We start from the raw sequence: 5,977 nt of genomic DNA on the forward strand, positions 1-5,977 counted from the left end.
ATAAGCATGGTATCTGATACGATTAGAATACAATTTTGTCCACCTGCCAGATAGTAATATGAAGTCGTCTTAAAATAATATTAAAACTATATCTAACGATATATTTAGCTTCAAAGTGGTATTGTAAAAGTTACGGCAATGTGTCGAATAAATAATAAATAATTCGAAAATTCTATGTGGCAGTATTTTCATATACTTAGATATTTTTATTCCATTAAATAATTATCTTGAAGTTTTATAAAATTAAAAATCAAGGATAACAGTCATTAATAATGGTTTCACATAATAAAATAAATAATATGTATTATTTATATTCGGATACGCCTTATTGAAGTCAACAATTTTTAAGTTATTTTTAGTTAGTTTTTTTTTTTTAGTATAAGTTTGATTGCTTTTTACAACATTTAAATTTCTAATACCTTACGATGCAATACTATTAAAATTTTGTGAAATATTATATGTTAAACATCTCCATAATTGTTCGAAACAGTGATTAAAATAACCATTTTTATGTGTGATTTACCTAGCGCGTGATATCTACCGTGGTTACCCGGCGATTTGCGCAAGACCAAAACATGTTTTTAAAAATAATTCTATGGTGATGATAATTTATCATCGATATAATCATCAAAATAAATATTCCTTTGCACAATTTAATCGTTTACCGAAGACAATAAGGCGAAAAATAACTACATCTATAATATCTAGTAATATTCTGTGTACGTGAAATAATGACGTTTTTTTGTTTTCCGTTGTACGTGCTTTTAATAATGTCTTCAAAAACGGGAATTTTTTTTATAAAGAAACATAATAAATTATGAAATGAAATGAATTGTAAAAATGTATTTAATTATTAAATAAACATAATATCAGTAAAATTTAAATATCGTAAATCACCCGTAACGACGAAAACTGATGGGTAAATCACACGTAACAATGAAAAGCGATAGATAGATCTCAAGTAACAATGATATCAAATAATGGCATTTCTAGTTATTACTCCGATAACAACAGAAGTATCTATATATTGATATTATAATAATTAAATTACTAAGAAATGTCCAACCATATATAATTAGACAGAAGGTAGTAGACTTTGTATAGCTTTAACAGAACTTGAACCATCGATCCGTGTTTATATCGTCAGTAGTCACAAATCACAGTAAAATATTTTGCGTGTGTTTCACTATGCTTTTTGTTTTTGTACAGCTATTACTAAAATACTACATATTAAATATTAGTGTTAAATACAAACTGTATACAAATTATGTCTACGAAGCAATCACAGAAATATCGTGAAGTAAGTTCGTAAATAATCCATTAAAAATTATTACACTAAATATAAGATCACGAATGCGTGAGGTATGTATTATATTATTTTAAATTAATAGTCACTGATCACTGCTATTATTCTTGGAAATAATCCAAAAAATTGACTATGCTAATATAAAATATCCTGTATATTTTCAAGAGTATCCTAATTTATTCTACTAAAGGAGCAAAAGTAGGTAGTAGATACTACAAAATTCAGCTGTGAGAAATTTAAATTAATATTATTTTTGAACAATTGTCAAACCACACAATTTCAAAATTAAGTTATACTATAGAAATGTTATTAAATAATGAAACGTCTAAGTATTAAGTTTCCTGGTCCAAAAAATTGTTATAGTTGTATCATAAATTTATCACAATACATAACTGATTTAAATGTTTAAATTGAAAATACTAACCAAGAGCAAGGTACACTAAATGGTCTTGAATTTGTGGTGCCTTTGATTATTTGTTGTAATTTTTATTTTACTGTACTCACCACAGTGGTGTGATGGCGAAAGGGGTAATTGAGAGACATCTCCGAGTATTATAAGTAGTGGTGGGTGGAAATTGCACTAATGTCCAGTGGATAATAATTTAGTATTTATTAAGACAGGTAGTTAAAAATATGAAACTAAAAGCCTTAATCGGGTTTGGGTTGGCCAGAATAAATTAGCTTTGCTATCATGGTCAGTGGCTTAATACTGACTAACCATTTATTTAAACCACTTTGCACTTACCTACATACGAATTATTTACCATCAGAATTTCTAAGATAATGTATACTTTTAGTTTATTATAATTAGTTTTGTTTTTCCTTTACCGTGTAGATTCGACCATATAAGCGATGGGTTATTGTTATCTTTATGGAAACTAATGATTGTAGTGTAGTGCCGATTAATTGGCTAATTTTACAAGCGGAGGTAACGGTATCAAATATTCTATCAGTTCATTATTGTCGATGGCCTCCATTTAATGTGACCAGTAATGAACTATTGAAAGCTGACGATCCTGATGATTTATGGAATTCGTTCAAAATTAAAATTTTGGATGGTAAAATATACGGTAAGTACATATTTTATACATTTTATATTGATTGTAATACATTTTATTAGGTTTGGTCAATAATTGAAATTATAGAAATAAATTACCTAAAATGTATAACCCGTATAATTTAAACTTTAATTGTATTTGTTTACTTAGAGAATTTCAAAGAAGCGTGTTGTAAGCGTGTTGAAATTGAAAGCTCTGCTAGAAAACCACCAAAAGAACAAAATAATAAACGTCAAAGAAGTTCATCTGAAGATAGTGATTTTGAAGGTAGGTACCAATTATTTTTATACTATTATAATTTATTTAAATATGTAATATCAATTTATTTTGTAATTTATTATTTAGATAGTAATATATCAATTATACCCATCAACAAAAAAAATATAAAATATGTACCTTATATGGGTAAAAGAGCAGTACATTTTTCCGGATTTCCTGTTACACCACCTCCAATACAAATCGAAGCTAGTACTTCAAGCATATCTACCAATCGTGAGGTAATATCTAGGATTGTCGTTTTAACTAATAAGTTTAAAAATAGCAATAATTCAATTTTAATGGCAGATCATAAAATATTTCGAATATGTAATACTATAATAATATATTATTAATTTATAAATTAATAAACAAAATGATAAATTTTAAGTTTTAGTAAGATTAGAACTATTTAACTTTTTTTTTTCTATTGTTATTGTAAAAACCATTATATTAATGAATTAATCAAATATTACCACAAAAAATGAATAATTTAATCAAATATTATTTACTTTGATGTAATATTTAATTTATGGCAAGCAGTACTTCAGATTAAAATAAATATTAATGGGTTACAGTTATAAAACTTATAAGAACTATGTAATATACTTTTTATAATAGGTACCTTGTTTTACAATGCGATTGATGAGTATATAGTTATATTTTAAAAATTAAAAATGTTATTCTTCAAATTCACTATTTATTAATGCACGTATTTTCTATCGGTTAAATCAGTTATCATAGTATATGATTTTTATAACTATATTATTCAAATAGCATGCAAAGTTCAGGAAATATTTTCATAAATATTTATTGTGTAGCTACATAAAAAATAATTAAAACATTAAATTTCTCTGAAAAATCCATTAAAAATGATATAATTATTTATTCAAAGTAATCTTTTATCAAAATAAACATAACATTAAAGTATGATAACAATTCTTAGGTTATCTAATTGTTTTTCTTTTACCAGATAATTCTTGTTTAGTTTATTATATATAACACAAATACATTATGAGTTACTGTTTTTCGTATAATTTATACTTCATTCAAATTAACATTTATTAGGTTGAACCTCAAAAGTCATATACCTATTTGTAGGCTATATTTTCTCCAAAATAAAATTACATAATTGTTTTTTTTTTCAGATTCATAATACGAAGAAAAAAAAAGATGAAAAACAAAATGAAATAATCAAATCAAATTACTGCATTAATCCACGTGTTAATAGTTTTGATGATTTAAAAATAAAAAAATATGACACCTTGAATCCTATCTTAGACCATGAAATACCGGATAACTTACGTTTAACAGAAAAATTGCGTTTATTATTTATAAAACATAATACTTCACATAATTTTTGTAACAGCTTGCTTCAGATGTTGAACAACGAAGGTTTAAACGTTCCAAAAGATATTAGGACATTGATCAAAATTCCTAAAATTAATGATATTGTTGATATTTCTGGTGGATCGTATGTACATTTAGGTTTAAAAAGTATGCTGCTACCTATTTTGATTAAAAATAATGCACAATTATATATTAAATCTCAAGTGGTAGATATAGGTATTAATATAGATGGATTAACTGTATCAAAAAGTCCTAAACATCATTTTTGGCCAATATTAATTTAAATTTTAAATTTTAAAGAGTTAAAAGAAAATGTCGTACCTATTGCTTTTTTCCACGGATTTCAAAAATCTAATTTCATCGAAGAGTTTTTAAATCCATTAATTATAGATTTGTTAGAAGTATTAGATAATGGATTAAATGTAAATGGGGTTTTTTTACGTTAAACATTTCAAATATCTCGTGTGATTCTCCTGCAAAAGCTTTTTTACTGAATGTCAAAGGCGACAACGAGTATTTTGGCTGTACGTTATGTACAGAAGAAGGTACATTTTCGGAACGTCGGATGACATTTTCCGGTTTAAACGCATCATTAAGAACTGACGAGAGCTTCAGAAATAAAAGAGAAAAGTACTATCATAAAGGTAATAGCCCTTTAGTTCGATTACCAATTAATATCATAACAACAGTTGTATTAGATTACATGCATAATGTATGTCTAGGTGTGGTAAAACAATTAATTGAATTTTGGGTAAAAGGTAACAAGGAAGTAAGATTGGAAAAAAATAAGAAAAATAAAATAAATAACGAGTTAAAAATATTAAGACCATATATACCATCTGAGATGTGCCATTTACTGAGAACGTTAGATGAAATAGAGTATTATAAAGCCACAGAACTACGAACTTTTCTGTTATATACAGGTCAAATTGTTTTAAAGGGTAACTTAAAAAAAAAGTTCTACGTTCATTTCCTATTGTTAGTTTATGCAATAAGAATTTTAATTTGTACTGAAACATGCTTAAAATACAATGAATTAGCAACTCAGTTTCTAAAAAAATTTGTCAACGATTATTCTAATTTATATGGTTCTAAATTCATATGTTACAACGTACACAGCTTAATTCATTTACCAACATATGTTCTTATTCATGGTCCACTAGACAATTTTAGTTGTTTCCGTTACGATAATTTTATACAAGAAATTATAAAATCTATGAAGTCAATCAAATATCCTCTACAAGAAATCTTTAATGTTATATCACAAAGACAAAAAATACATGAAAAATACCCTTCTTAGTTATACAATAAATGTTTTGTCTTAATTAATGAAATAGTACACAACGATTTTTTACCATTTTTTACAACTAATGATAAACTTTTTGAAACAATACAAATAGCATTAACAAATACAGTTATAATTGTTTTTAAAGAAAAATATAGATACATAATGCTTACTAATAATCACATCGTTAGGGTTCAACATATTGTTCAACCACAAAATAAACCTTCTACTCCAAATTTAATTGTAAAACAGTTCCTCAACTGTTATGAATTTGGTAATACCCCACTATCTTCTTTCGAAATCGGAGTATACGTTGTTGATATTACCAAAATGTCAGAATCGTATTGTATCAATTTAACTGATGTAAAATATAAATGTTTTTTTATTGGTCTAACAAAGAATTTAGCTTTGATCTCATCAATATGTCATTCAAATTCTTAAGATATTAGTATTAATATTTTTACTTTAAGCTTTTACTCATTTATTATTATATAATTAAAATCTTTTTTATTATTTATAAAAACATATGAATACAATTCTGTATTTATAATTTTTTTTTTATTCATTCATTTTATTTTATAATAGACCTTTAATGTTGATTGTTGATTATTATATTACATTTGATATATATTAATTTATCTAATATAATCTTATCCATGTTAGCTATTGTTACATATACTTTATTAAACTAAATAAATTGAAGTTAATGATATTTTATCAAAA

General features: G+C 25.2%; 1 pseudogene; it reads left to right on the top strand.

The window, feature by feature from the left end:
* Positions 1-1,822: 1,822 nt before the first annotated feature.
* Positions 1,823-5,269, top strand: LOC113552493 (annotated as a pseudogene).
* The last annotated feature ends 708 nt before the right edge of the window (positions 5,270-5,977 follow it).

This window comes from Rhopalosiphum maidis, chromosome 2 (genome assembly GCF_003676215.2).
Source record: "Rhopalosiphum maidis isolate BTI-1 chromosome 2, ASM367621v3, whole genome shotgun sequence".
In the NCBI taxonomy this organism is placed as follows: domain Eukaryota; kingdom Metazoa; phylum Arthropoda; class Insecta; order Hemiptera; family Aphididae; genus Rhopalosiphum; species Rhopalosiphum maidis.